Consider the following 15,342-nt stretch of genomic DNA (forward strand, 5'->3'; position numbering starts at 1 on the left):
TTTATATACATGATCTCATTTAATCCATTTAATTACCCTTAGAGACAGGTGTTATTATTACACTTTTCTTAAGAAGGAAACTGAGGCTCAGAGAGATTAAACAATTAACCTAAGGTCGTGTAAATAGTAAATGGCTCAGACAACTACCATTGACTCCCCCAACCTACTACCGGCCCCCACCTACTGAATCCTCAGTTTTCAAAAGGGAATTTGAAATAGAGTTTATAATGGGAAAAAGAGAATAAATTCTTATGTTGTTAATTATGTTATAGAGAATCTCTTTTAAAGGAAAATCCGACCAGATGACCCACCTGCCTCCTGCTCAATACCTTGCAATGCCTACCTGTTCACTTGGAATCAAATCCAAAATCTTGACCAGAGGATACTCCAGGGCTTTGTGAACTATAGCCCACAGATCAAATCCAACCCCTCACCTATTGTTGCAAGTAAAGCTTTATTGGAACACAGTCACGTCCACTGGCTTACAGATCATGTACGCTGCTTTCCCGCTATGACAGCACTATTGGGCAGCAGGAATAGAGATCATGGTCTGCAAAGTCTAAAATATTTATTAGCTGACCTTTTACTGACTCTTTATCTATATCTAGCTCTTGCCTGTTTCTGTGACTTCATTTCTTGCCATTACTCTCCTTTTTCCCCATGACCCATCCCTCTGCCTTCTTTCTCATTCTCAAATCTGTCAAGCTCTTTGCTACTTAAGGGCCTTTGCTCGTGCTACTTTCCTGGCCTAAAGCACCCTTTCATCAGAATTTTCCATTTTTCCTTTCCATCTTTCAGTTCTCAGCTCAAATGTCACCTTCCCCAAGGGACCTGGCCACCCTAGATGGAGAAGTCCACAGTCAGTCTCCCATTATCCTGTCTATTGTAATACCATCAATTTCTGGATGCATCTTTGTCATTTGTGTGTTCATCAACTTTGACTAAGGCTTTGAACTTGGTTTTCTTTCCAGCTTATCTCTGGTACCTAGAAAAGTGTTTGATGCATAACAGGAGCTCAATAACTATTTATTGATGAATTCATTGGTAGAGTAAGCTGTTTTCATTCCCCCCAGGTTCTCAGGTGGGAAGTGAATATTAGGGATTAAGAAGCAAGAAAGTCATCAATTCCTCTGTAATTAAATAATCAACTAAGTGAACACACGATGAGCCTTCAGCTAGGAGCTGGGGACTCCAAAACTAATAAGATAAAGAGCTCACAAGACAAAGGATGGAAATGGGGCACCTGGGTGGCTCAGTCAGTTGAGGGTCCAACTTCAGCTCAGGCCATGATCTCCCAGGTCATGGGTTCAGACCCTGAGTTGGGCTCTGCGCTGACGGTGGGGAGCACGCTTGGGATTCTCTCTCTCTGCTCCTCCCCCATTTACGCTCTTTCTCTCTCAAAATAAATACGTAAACTTAAAAAAAAAAAAAAGGAAAAGGACAGAAGTAACGTAATTAAACCAAAAATAGTAGTATTGAGGGTTGAGCTAGAGGTATGCACGGGGTGCTATAAAAATACACAAGATGGGGAAGGAAGCAGCCTAGCCGAGGGGAAGATTGTTGAGGCACAGAGAAGGGCCAAGGCAAGAACATGGAGATATGAAGCAGATTCATGTTTCGGGGCCACCGAAAGTTGGTTCGGTGTGACCAGGTTTGGAGGTGGGTAGGTAGATGGCACAGAATTAGTTGAGAGATAAGCAGGGGTGTAGAATCTCAAGGAATTTTAGCCAAGATAATGACAAGAGCAGTAGTGTGCTTAAACAAAGGCGTTCCTTCCCCTGCACCAACCCAGGTTTTTGATTTTTGCTGTCAAAATCCAGAAAAACAGGCAGAACAGTCTGGAGTCTCTTGTTTCACCCACTGCACGGGACATCAAAGCCCGAGCTAAGGTTAAGGCAGTGGTGATAAAGGCGGAGAGACGAATGGAAATGGCTATGAGGTGACTCTAGACCTCTGTTCTCTGTCTCTGGTGACAAGGTGAGTAGTGGTGCCAATGAACACACTGGAATGTAGGAACATGCTTGGTAGCACTTGACTACAAGTGTAACCTATAATACGAAACAGCATAGCCTGTGCGATGTGATCAAAATGCAGCTTGATTTTCCCCTTTACTGGCTCTTTAGGCTTTATGCAGGAGCTGTGGTCTTCCCTTGGCCCTGAGTGATCATTGGGAGCGGGATTGGGGTTGGGCGGAATGAGGACAAGACTCGTCCCAACATTCTCAGAAGATAAAAAGTTCTCTGGTTCTATACCTATAAAGTAATAATAATTTTTACAAGTCATTTCAGTCATTGCAATGTCCCATTCCAGGAAACACATAAATTGGCTTAAAATTATATCTTCTTCCCTGGGCGCCTGGGTGTTTCAATTCGTTGAGTGTCTGACTCTCGATTTCAGCTCAGGTCATGATCCAAGTGTCGTTGAGATCGAGCCCCGAGTGGGGCTCCACACTGAGCGTGGAGCCTGCTTGGGATGGTCTCTCTCTTTCCCTCTGCCCCTCCTCCACACGTGCATGCTCGGTCTCTAAATAAATAAATAAACATGATATCTTCTCCCTTCCTCACCTTATGACTTGGGAAGCAGGGTAGTCTTACCCTTCTTCACACACTTCCTATCTGCCCAACAGAGTCCACAGGGATGGGACAAACGGGAGGAAAGGGAGAGAAACATTTATTGGGATGGCATCACATGTCAGGTCCTGATAGATGGTCAAAGCTTATCTCTGGTGGGCCAGGCACTTGATCAGAGCTGACTTTTTCCCCTGGGCCACCCTCATGGCTTCTCATTTAGGCAGCTGTCTTGACCCAGGGATATATGTTATCATTCACACAGGTGGTTTTCAACTCCTAGCCCACTGCTCAGCATGCTCAGAACACCTCCAGCCTCTTCCTGTGACTCTGCTAAAAGGAGCCAAGAAGATCCCCTGCTTGGTCTCTGACCCAGAGAACCACATCGGGTGGGTGGAGACATATCATTTACCCAGGAGAAGTCACCACTTCTCACATCCCACCTGACTTACCTAGACTCTTGAGTCGGGCACCAGTTCTCTGGGTTTCTTGACTGTAAGAATGAATTTCAAAGCTTTGTGAGCAACATCTTTTAAAGCCCTGTTTGCTTAACTCAAAGATACTGGATAACACCACCATATGGAGACCATACTATGCTATGGAGACCATAGCATCAACTCCCCTGAAGCACCTTCACAGATTTCCTTTTCTTTTTCCGACTCTGACCCTCCCTTATTTTACTGAAGTAAACATTAAAACGAAAACAAACACAAAACTTTACATACCCTGAAACGCACAGATCTTAAGTGTGTAAGTCTGTACTTTTTGATCAATGTATTCGTCTGAGCAACCACCACCCCAATCAGATTAGAGAATGTAACCATCACCCTCACAGAACCATCACCCTCAGTCAATCCCCAATTCCCATGGACAATCACTCGTCTGACCTCCATCACCACACATTACATCTGCTTGTTCTTAAGCTTCATATACATGGAATGACACGATACGTAACTATTTATGTCTGGCCTCTTTTGCTCATCGCGGTTCTGTTCTATTTCTATGGAATCCATCAATGTTGCATGTGTCAATAGTTGATTCTTTTCTCTTGCTGAATAGTATTACCTCGTATCAATATGCAAAAATGCGTTTATCTATCTTTCTACTGAGGGACATGTGGATTTGGTCTAGTTTGAGACTACTGTGAATAAAGCTGATAGAAATCTCTCTTGGGCAAATATCTAGAAATGTTATCGCTGTGTCGTAGAACAGATAAATGCTCAACTTTGTAAGAAACTTCCAAACCATTTTCCAAAGTGCATAAATCATCATACGCTCGCTCCCACACGAAATACGGAGAATTCCAGTTCCTCTCTATCAATAGCAACATTTGTTGTCAGAGTTTAAGATTTTGACACCTATTTTTGTGAAATGGTTATCCGTGTTTTTAGTTTGCATTCCCCACGAGCACTCTTCCTCAGTGCCCTATGTCATGCTCTCGTACGTTCTTCTGCGGTACAGAATTAACGTGACATCAGATCTGACAACCCCCTACACTCTTTGGGAACCCAGACATTTATTTCCTTTCTTTGGATGGGAAAAGTTTAGGTATCCGTTTTTCTTATGACTTTTCATTTTGCAGCTGCCTCTGAACTGTATGAATCCAGCGAGAACCACATGAGGCGTGCCAAGCATGTAGGGGGGCCAGTTGTACTGGTTCTCTCTGGGTCCAGCTGCCGGACAAATAAGGCTGGGAATCCAGGACTATCTAACAGGAAACTCCCAGCTCTTTTGTGGGCAGCTTGGGAGACAGAGGAAGTGAAGATAATGGAAGGGAAAGTTCAAGCCCAAATAAACATCTGAACTTGTAGGTGGTGCTTATTCAAGTTAAGTTCAATTTTCTCACCTGTGGGAACCCACATCTTTTCAGATAAAAGACCTTATAGAAACACAACATTTGCAGAGCATTTTCATTTTATGGCTCAAAACCCCTGGAAAGATAAGAGTTGCTCCTGTTCTGGGGGTCCTTCGTCTCTATAAATTCATGGGAGAAAAGAGCACTCTCTTGGAGGGTTCCCCAAAGCAGAGATAAGAGGAAAAAGCCTGGAGCTTCATTTCCCCTTATGCCCGAAGCCCCTGAACCCCAGAATGGCCATGCAGTAGTCCTGTCTCCCGGTCAACAGAACTACCTCCCTCCAGAGCCAATTTTGAAAGTCCCTGAAATTTCTGAAGCCCTCACTGAACATGAGCACACATCTGACCTCTGCGTTGATTTCATCACCCAGCTGGCCCCTGTCTGAACCTCTGCCTCCATGGAGAATTCTTGAAATCCATCCTATTCCCCACCTGCAGCTGTTTCCTGGGATTTGAAAAAAAAAAAAAAAAAAAAGATATGCCCCTGTTCCTAGATTCCCTATTCCCACCAAGACTCTTTCACGTACAGCTTTCATCTGTGTTATCTGGTACTTTCGATTCGGCCATGGTGCCAGTGGTTAACTACTGAAACCAAGTCTGCATTCACACCAGACGGCAAGATTGACATGGCAGGAAAGTAACTTGAGCCAACGGAGTATCAGAAACCAGCCGTGAGCAGTAACCGATCGATAGACATGAGGGCAAATGAAATTCAGCCGTCCAGCTAGAGGCCAGCACCCACAGCTATGCATCAAAATGGCCCTCGCGGACACACAGTGCAGAAAGAACTATCTTGCTCTGGTCTATTCAGCCACATTGCTCAAGAGGCCATAATCACTGAGACGACAAATGTTTCATGCTCATCTACCACCTGACAGGCTCAGTGCTGGGAGCTGGTGGTACAGAGAGACCCCACACCTGGTAAGGAGAGATCTGCATTAACAAGTAATTTTAATAAATCATGGAGTTATGGTCCTGGATTAAACACAGTCGAGGGAGTTAAGGGAATAAAGAGCTTATGGTCAGGTGTTCCTTAGCCTCTAAAATTCATCATCTGAACGTGTACTGCTTTTAACTACCCAAAGAAAAATAAAAGATTACTTAATAAATAAATAAACTGATCACCTGGGAGGGGGGGAATCAATAGCCTGATTTACAGAGCCACCTTCCGTTTGGTTAGCATCTAGATTATCCTACCTGGCAAGGTTATGCTTTACGACAACCCCAGTGGTTTAACTGAAACTGTAATTACGATGCCTTACTGATGGTGGGTGGTGGGGAAGAGGGGGAAGAGGTGACAGATTCCTCACTTTCTTTCCCAGCAACTCTGTCTATTCTGATGCGATATCTACATCCTTCCTCCAAGAGGCCACATTCTTCACTCTTGATTTCTCAGAGCTACCCAGCCCAAAAGTCCCCCTGGAGAAAGAGTCCAGTGGTTCTCGAAAGGGAGCCAATGGTTCTGTCTAAAATGTCTTTACTGCTCACTCCCTGCAACATCCTGGTCCATCGTCGACAGAAACGATACGCTGTGCTAACCTTCTGTTGACTTTATGTGCCAAGGGCCTGACGAAAAACAGCTTTAAACAAAGTTGACACAGCCAGATTTATCTCAAATTTACATGAGCTCAAAGAAAGAGCGGCCACGCCGCACAGACGGTTAACTACCACCAGCAGCAGCGGGGAAGACGGTTTGCAAATCTTCCTCTCTGATACTTAACAGATAATTCAACCTTCATTTCGGTTGAAGTGAAGACGGAGAAAGGGTGTAGGAGCAACGTCTATGCCGAGGACGCCAATCTTGGTGATACCCACCGTGCCTGGGAGAAGAATCTTGACAGCCTGTAACCCCCCTCGGGCGGGGACCCACCCCACAAGCTGCTGTTGTCCCGCCACAGCTGTTTCCGTTTCTTATTACGATTTTCTCCGCCTTTCATTTTTCAGGCCAAGGAGAAGCTCAGGGGGCCCATCTGTTTCTCTCTTGTCCTTTTCCCTGTTCCCAGAAGCAAAGCACACACATGCATGCATGCACACGCACTCCACACCAGGCCGCCACAAACGCCTCCCGGGACAATGAAGAGAGGAACCAGAAGGGAACACCACCCACCCAGTCCACACCCCAGGGACCCGCAGGGAGAGGCAACAGGAGGAGAGGAGGGGGTGCTCTCAGAAAGCCGGAAAGGAAGAGTGGATGGTGACAAGAGCAGCAGATACAGAAGCAAAACCTCATTAAAGCAACAGGTTTTCTCCCGAGGAGAACATTCTGTCTTGTTTTTGTTTTTACTTAAACTTTCCTGTTCAAAACAAAACACAAAAAAAACAAAACCCCAGGCCCGGTAGTTCAAGCCTGCAGTGCAAATTCACTCATGTCCAGAAAGCCTAAGAGAAATGGTCCCATTGAGCTTAGGAAGAGTTACAAACTAATGAAAAGAGCAACTTTGCCGTCAAGATGGGACAAAATAGTGGTGTCTCCTGAATCACTGAAATCATCATCAGAAAGCTTAAGCCTGAGGGGCCCTGGCTTTGGGTCTGGCTGGGCACAGGACCCCGCTTCCTGATAAATGACAACTGTCGATTGGAAAACCTCCCGAAATGCACAACCTTAAATCCAGAGCTTCGGCATCTGTAGTTTTGTTTTGGTTTTTCGTTGACGAGTGCGCTTAGGAGCAGCTGCAAGGAGAGTGCAGGCCTCAGGTCTCATCAGTGCAAACTCTGAGGAGCCTCCAGATGGCGTGCGAAGGCGAGCCAGCGGTGAAGGTATGGAAGGCAGGGCAACGCCTGAACGCCAAGCAACCGAAATGGGCAAGGGGTGACTACATCTCACACGAGGCACGTGCCCGTGGACTGGGGTGAGGGCAAGGTCTATCCAAGCTTAAAGTGGACCAGAGGGAGTAAGTGAGCCTGGAGAGGGGAAGACCGAGTTGACTCATTGGATTTTCCCAATAACTTCCAGGGTCTTTTCAAAGCCCACATGAGATCATACCTGGCATATGGTGCCACACCAAGAGATGGGCTTCCATCTGTCTTCATGACTTGTCCACCATGTTGTTGTACTAGCCTTCAATGCCACTTCACACTAACTCCCTTCTGTGTGTCCATACGTCCCTAATCCCAGAGCACAGCCCTAGTTATTCACCATGATGGTCTCACCTACTCATGCCAACAGTTCCACTGGCCCTCTCTTATTTGGATGATAAAATCCCAAAACTGAGCTTGCCCCATCACCCCTTGCCTTTCTCACCCCCTTCCACTCCATTCTCTTTCTATTGCCCTTGTGTTTTCACCAGCCTCAGGCTCTTGCTTCTTCCCCTGTTTCTGTTTAGCTCATGCTTTTCCTTCCCTCAAAATGCCTTTCCCCATTGCCTTCCACCCAGGTCTGTCTGTCTCAACAGTTTAGCGCTTCCCGAGGCTTCCTGCGCACACTCAAGTTAAAGGATCTCTCCCTCCTCCAAACTAGCAAAGTGTATTGAAGGGACTGTCCTATTTGATCAAATCTATAAGATGCCACTGATTGAAAAGACAAGACGCGCATCTTCACATCAATGAACCAAATACGTATTCCAAAACCTATTCTTTTCTGTACATTTAACCTGTATCACAGTTACTGTGTTTGGATTTTCTGTCTTTCTGAATGCAGTCTTCTTAAAGGTATGGCCTCTAAGTGACCCACTTCTGCACTGCTCCTCAAACCTAGCACAGAGCTGAAGTCGTATTCACATGCACATATTCAGATGTGCATAAAACCTGGCAGGAAGAACGAATAAATATTCCAGACTGTATGCATCCTTGTGAAAATATTCAATTCATTAGCCTTTGTAGTTAAAAATGTACACTTGCAGGGCATCTGGGTGGCTCAGTCAGTTAAGCGTCCCACGTCGGCTCAGGTTATGATCTCACGGTTCGTGAGTTCGAGCCGCACGTCAGGCTCTGTGCTGACAGCTCGGAGTCTGAAGCCTGCGTTGGACTCTGTGTCCCCCTCTCGCTCTCTGCCCCTTCCCCGCTCTGCCTCTCTCTTTCTCTCTCTCTCTCTCCAAGATAAGTAAACATTAAAAAATATTTTTAAAATAAAAAAAATGTACACTTGTATATTTTAATGGCTTAACTCATACATTTCAAAATGTGAACTGATGCTGAACAAAATACAGAAATTTATACAAGTTAATGAGGAAGAGCAAAAACAAAAAATTAGAAAGTGTCCAAACATATTGCCCTGAGCATCCACTAAGTGCAGAAGCTCTACAGACCACCTGATGGATGCATTTGGTTGTGATTCTCACACAGCCCCAGGGAGCGGGTGTCAGGGGCTCCGCATGACAGACGAGCACCCCTCTGTTCATCTGTCCAGGGTCAGGCCCCACCTTGGACATGGCTGAGGCAGAATTTGAACCTGCTTTATCTTGATGCCAAAGGCTGAGCTCAAGGATTTCTGAACAATGCCTAGTCTACTTCTCTCGTCAGAGAAGCAAAATGTATTCACTCTCCTGGAAAGGAGCAAATCTCACCGCCCGGCCAGAAGCTGCTCTCCCACCCTTCAAGGAAAGAATCAGGGCACCTTGGGATATGATTCCAAGGGAGGCCGTGAGAGGCCATGAGAGGCCATGAGGGGAGTCCTGGAATCTTTCTCCCTCTTCAGAGCGAGGAACCAGCAAGGATCATCCCATTTGTCTCTCTGGAAGTTGCAGACAGGAAGACAAAGCGAAGAGGCAACAGCCTGAAGTGTGCTGGCCTGGGTCTTCTGGGGAGCAGAAGCTGAGAGAAGATGAAGTGTGTAAAGGCTTTATGAGGGGAAATGCCTGTGTGAGGGGAGAGGGGGAGGAAACTGAGATGCAGGGAGAACCATCCAACCTCAATGCAAGCCTGACCCTGAGTGAAGGAGAGGTAAAAGCATCCTAGCCCGCCGAAGGAGGCCCAATGGGAATTGTCCGGCCAAAGGAGGCCTCCGCAGGGATGCCGAGAGCAAGTCTCCCTTAGCACCGCATCTTCGTCTTCAACCCTTGGCCAAGAGCAGCCCCGGGGGAGGCATGGCTTCTGCACCAAGAAGGGGGTGGGCTCCACAGAGCAGTAGAGGCCTTTGGTCAACACTCCCTGCAGGTGGAGGTGCCTTCTCAGCGGGAGAACGGGAAGGGGGATTCTCAGTGCAACTGAAGTAGACAGTCAGCAGGCATGTTGTGGCTGCATGGTTGGTGAAGAAAGGGATAAGACTAGCTCACTCCATGAGCTGAAGAAGGCTTCAAAACCATGTTCAGGGGCACCTTGGTGGCTCAGTGGGTTGAGTGATCAACTCTGGATTTCCGTTCAGGTCATGGTCTCACGGTTGGTGAGTTCAAGCCCTGTATTGGGCTCGCAGAGCAGAGCCTGCTTGAGATTCTCTCTCTCTCTCTCTCTGATCCTCCCCTGCTCATGTTTGCTCTCTCTCCTTCTCTCTCTCTCTCTCTCAAAACAAATAAACATTTTTACAAAACCCTGTACTCAGAGCCACTCTTCTCACCTGTTCTATGGGTCCAAGTAACTACTATTCACACTGGACAAGGTGTTTTCCCCTTAGCTACTGTGCTACATGTGGGGCACAGCAAGAGACCCTCAATTTTCACCACTATGGTGTTTCAGCCTTTCTTTTTACCTATAAAAATGCCATACACATTGTGAACAATGAACGCATTGCAGATGCATAGAAATACGTAGAAGAATCCGCACACCCCCATCCCCAGTGGATACCCTCATCGACCACACACGTGTGCCCTTCCATCGCATGTGTGTCCCGGAAATGAAAGAGGGAGAATGGGGCAACCTGATTTACTGGATCTCTACGTACTTAGCACCTTGTACTGAACACCTGTCTCATGTCTCCTCCTGATGATCCAATGAGAGGGCCCATTTGCCCCATTTTCCGGGTATTCAGTGTGGAAGCAGCAGTCAGAAGAACCACTGAGGCATCTGAGGGTCAGGTAGGCCAAGGAGCTGACAAGAGAGGATCAGCGGCCAGATCCTCGTTAGGACTCTAAGCTCCTGGGCGGTGAGATGACAGCTCACACTGCTGCTAATCCTGTCCTCTCTCCCAAAGATTATACCAGAAAGCATCCCTCAACAAGATACCCTGTATGAACTCTGGAAAGGGCTTCCACACTCGCCCCAACACAGATTGGGTTTCTCCCTTCCACAACGGCCGATATTGCACTTTGACTCAGAATTCGAGAGAGAAGAAAGGTCTACCCGTGCATCCACTTAAAATAAATTGCCTGTCTTACCTTTCAGTTGCTAAAATAAAACAGCATATCAGAAAGTTGTGCGGAGTTCCCATGACTGCAGCATATAAACACGCCATCCCACGACCCTGGAACTGGAGTCCTACTCTCAACTTGACTGTGTGTGCTTTGAACAAACAGATGCTATCCCAGAAGGGAAGAACATAATGCCTCCAGAGATGCTAAACCTGGGCCATGTTTACTTTTGATCATCTCTGTTTATAGGGCGGTGAGATCGGCCCACTGGGCTTTATTTTCTACCTAAGGGATTGTTACCCTGAGTTGCTGGGGCTCTGAGTTCCTTATCGCCCCCAGTGGTCTCAAGTCATAAATTTCAAGCCACTATTAACTTGGCCAGACAGATTTTTAAGACTCCTACAGACAGCATACAATTAACCATCTCCTGTCAGCTGGAAAATCAGCTCGATGGCCATTCAAGTTCATGTCCAAACTCCTTTACATTAAGGAAGGCTTAGAAAAGTTCCTTGAGTCTCACAACTAGAATCTCTTTGAAGCTATGGATGCAGGAAAAAGTCCAGAATGGGAGATAGAGCTGGCCATGAGGAGGAAGGACAAGTGTCATATATGCATATGGGCTAGGATTTTTAAAAACTCTGTTCTTTCGAAGTATTCGGAAAGAAGGAAAACAATGCTCCAAGAGGGGTCATCTTGTGTGTGTGTCCGGTTCATCTTGGCTTTGCTGGGACTACTGATGGAAACTACCTTAGTTCTTTCAGGCTTCTGTAACAGAATACCACCACCACAACAGAAACTCCTATCTCATAGTTCTTGGGGCAGGGAAGTTCAAGATCAAAGCTCCAGCAGATTCTGTGTCTGGTGACAGCCCACTTTTCTGGTTCATAGATCCTGTCTTCTCCCTGTGTCCTCATAGGGCAGAAGGGAGCTAGGGAGCTCTCTGGGGCATCTTTTATAAAGTCACTGATCTCCTTCATGAGGGCTTCACCGTCATGACCTAGTCACCTCCCAAAGCCCCCTCCCCCCCATACCATGGCCTTTATGTGTTAGGACTTCAACACATGAATTGTGGAAACTGAGGGTGGGGGAGTGGGGGGACACAAACATTCATCCAGTCTGTAACAGAAACACATCACTGTCCATGCACCCAGGACAGGGGCTCTAATGAGATGATTTCATTAGTACACATCATTATTTTAACCATATTTGAAACGTAGGTGTGTCAAGAATTAAAAAGTAAAAATATCATAAAATAACAAAATAAAAGAAACCATACGGAGATTTCCTCTGATTTAGGAAGGAATTTTCAACCCTCTAAAAACCAGACACCAACACAGGGTTGCTGTGCTTTCTCTCCCTTTGCCTGGAAATGACAATATTAGCAATGAGACCTAGCAATTTAAAGATCTCCAAAGGAAAAAGGAAAAAGAATTGCTAAGTCTTGAAATTCCAGTAGAACACGGTCTGGGTCTTGAACTTGTACCTTTCATGAGAAATCTGTTTAACAAAATTTTTTTAATGTTTACTTATTTTTGAGAGACAGATTGGCAGAGTGTGAGCAGGGGAGGGGCAGAGAGAGAAGGAGACACAGAATCCAAAGCAGGCTCCAGGCTCTGAGCTGTCAGCACAGAGCCCGACGTGGGGCTCGAACTCACAAACCATGAGATCATGACCGAAGCTGAAGTCAGATGCTCAACCGACTGACCCACCCAGGTGCCCCTCATGGGAAATCTGTTTAAAGGCAGGTTGTGACTTTCTACCTGGGGTTGCTAATCTGTTCTGCCTCCAGATCAAGTAAGAACAACGCCTTTTCCCAAAATGCAGCCTGGGTTTGAGTTTGAATTTTGTCATCCATTTCTTCTGCCTCCGTGGGTCTTTTTTCATGATGGCTGGGCCAGTGGCCACCTTTCCCTCTGTCTGCAACCCAGCTGCTCAAGAACAAGTGTATGACAGGGGTGCAAGGAGATGATGAGCAGGGGCTGGGGGAAATGAAGGAGAGCAAAACACGTGTAAAGTCTGGAAGCAATTAGATCAGGGTTGTCTTTCTGTCCGCAAATGGGAATCAAAGTTATTATTTATACTGTTGTTCAGCTAGATGTTAACTGAAGCTGTATCAAAGCCTGCTTAATGTATAACAGAGCTGCTAGGTGAAAAGATACATTGCAAACTCCAAACAAAGCTACAAATGAAGGCTTGGAAAATCATCCCTTCTGGAGTTGGAAATTACACGTGTCTTTATTAATAGACCATAAGATTGGATTCAATCGTTTTGGCTACCTCCTTGACACTTTTAGTTCTTACTGACTGGGCTTGCCTTTAACCCAGATAGCTTGTTTCTGTCCCATAAAAGCCATTCCTGATTGGTTTTTGAACTTAAAATCTTCAGGAATTTACTTTGGACCCTGTTGAATTTCAGTTGGCTTATCTGGAGCCACTACAACCAACTCTCAATATTAGTTTTCCCTTCCAGTTATGGATCTCAGACACGTTTCATAAGCATTTCATCAAATTTTTGTGCATGAAAATGTGGAGTGGGATGGTGGCAAAGTGAAACCCAAACGATCCTCATAGATTTTCTGTCATACTGACTCTGATTTAGTATTGAACGGTTGAGACATGCTTGTAAGATGTGGCCGTCTTGGGCACAAGGACAATCAGGCTTCATATCTGCCTCAAGTTCCTCCACTGTTTGCTGCCATCCAGGTCTATGGGTGCCATGCGTCCCACCCAGTTTCGGAGCTAGAAGCTTCATGAGTTGAGATCAGACAGCTAGTTTTTCCTTCCTTCACGCCCTCTAGTAAGGGACTTGCAAAGCGTACATTGAAATGACCATCTGTTTGATTTGCATTTAGTGAAAATGTCTATTTCGAAATATTAGATGACAGGATAGGAATCCGAACAATTCTGTTTCTCAAAACTGAGCGTGAATTTTACGAAACGTGTCTCCAAGCCAGCGAGTGGGTCATGAGATGCCCGTTCTTCTCAGGGATACTGTGGAGCAAAGCTAAGAAACTCAAAATTACTTTTAGATGCAGTAATTTCAACTCTGACAATCAAATCTTGTTCTGGGGGAGACAGAACACTTCATACCATGAGACCGTTGTAGATAAGACCTTCTAGAACAAGCTGCAACCACAGTAAAATGAGTTGGGCTTCTCCACTGACCTGTTAGATACAATATAACAAACAGGGCACTATCGGCGGCTCACAAGCTGTCCAGTTCCAGTAAGCTGGCCACCCCCCTGGTGGCAATGGCAGGAGATAGCAGCGGAGGGGTGGGGGATGGGCTGTCCACCCAATGAGTCATCACACAGTGCTAGGGGACGTGAAGGCAGCGGAAACCAGTCAGTGGAAGCATGAACAAAAGAAGAAAAGAAGGATGGTGATGCCCAGCACATATCACGCCTGGCTTGCGACGTGCCCAGTATGTTCTAAGCACTCTGTCTGCGTAATGGGAGAAGGGACCATGATCTATCTCCATTTTACTTGTGAGGACACTGGAGGAAACAGAGAGTTAACTCACAGGGCCAAAGTCAGACGGCTGGTGAACAGCAGAGAGGGGATTTATACCCAGATAATCTGGCTCCAAACCCTCCCCTTGAATTCTCCAGCCTCCAGAGTAGAGGGAGGGAAGCAGGAGAGAAGAGAGTTGCATCATGCCAATGTCAAGTCCTGCCAGGGAGGTTGATGGGAAAGCTAGGAGAGAAAAGCGTGCTCTGAACTAGATTCCAAGGTCCCCGAATAGTCGGTGCCACTTGTGTCTCTATCCTTTGCCCAGCACCCGACTCCCACCCTTAACCTCGCGATCTTCTGCCCCCCACCTACCCTTATGGCTTCTCCCCCAATATCACCAATTACAAGGAGGCTGGCAGCATTGAGGATCCATCTGTTTTTAATTAAACCACACGCACTCACACCTCTTTCTTGGTCATTTCCTAAGAGGTGGGAGGGAGAAACAGGGGTCTGGGGAGGTTTTGAAAAGCATTCTTTCCACCTCATAGCGCCCTTTCCTCCCCACTAAGAGCACCCACCCCAGGGCATATTCCACTGGGTGAGGGGCTGGGTCTTTCCGCGGTGAGAAGGGAGAGGGGCAGTAGGGAGAGGGAGGAAAGGGGGGAAGGAGGGGGAGCACAGGGGAGGGCACTGGAGGAGGAGGGGGGAGGAGGAGGAAGGAGGAGGGGGAAGAGAGAGAGGAGTAGGTAGGGGAAGGGGAGGAGAAAGAGGGGGAGGGGAGGAGGAGAAGGGGGTGGAGGAAGAGGTTGCCTCTCAAAGGAAGATCCTTTTCCCATGGAAATGCACGGTGGCTGGTGCCCATTAGCATCCCCATGCATAATAAGAGTTCAGCCTATTGTCATGCAAATTAATTCAGATGACAACATTCTCTCCTCGACAACACGCCCCGGCACCGGGAAGTTTCTCACACTGCCTCAGCCAATGCTAACCGGTGGCCTCTACACCATCTTTCATTAATTATTTTACCCCCTTCACTCCCGCAAGGTTTTCGGCTTACAGCCCCTTCACTCCCCCAGCCGCGGCTGGCTACGTTTCATCATGGAGCAGTTGAGAACATCCCGGTAAACAAAATAAAATATAAGCAAAGTGAATAACAAGCAGAGGAAAATCCACATGGCGGATCAATCCCGAGGGGTTCCCGGCTGAAGAGGGAGGTGGGGCTGTTTCCAGGCATCCCACAGGGCAGTGGC

This window comes from Acinonyx jubatus, chromosome E1, assembly GCF_027475565.1.
Source record: "Acinonyx jubatus isolate Ajub_Pintada_27869175 chromosome E1, VMU_Ajub_asm_v1.0, whole genome shotgun sequence".
In the NCBI taxonomy this organism is placed as follows: Eukaryota; Metazoa; Chordata; class Mammalia; order Carnivora; family Felidae; genus Acinonyx; species Acinonyx jubatus.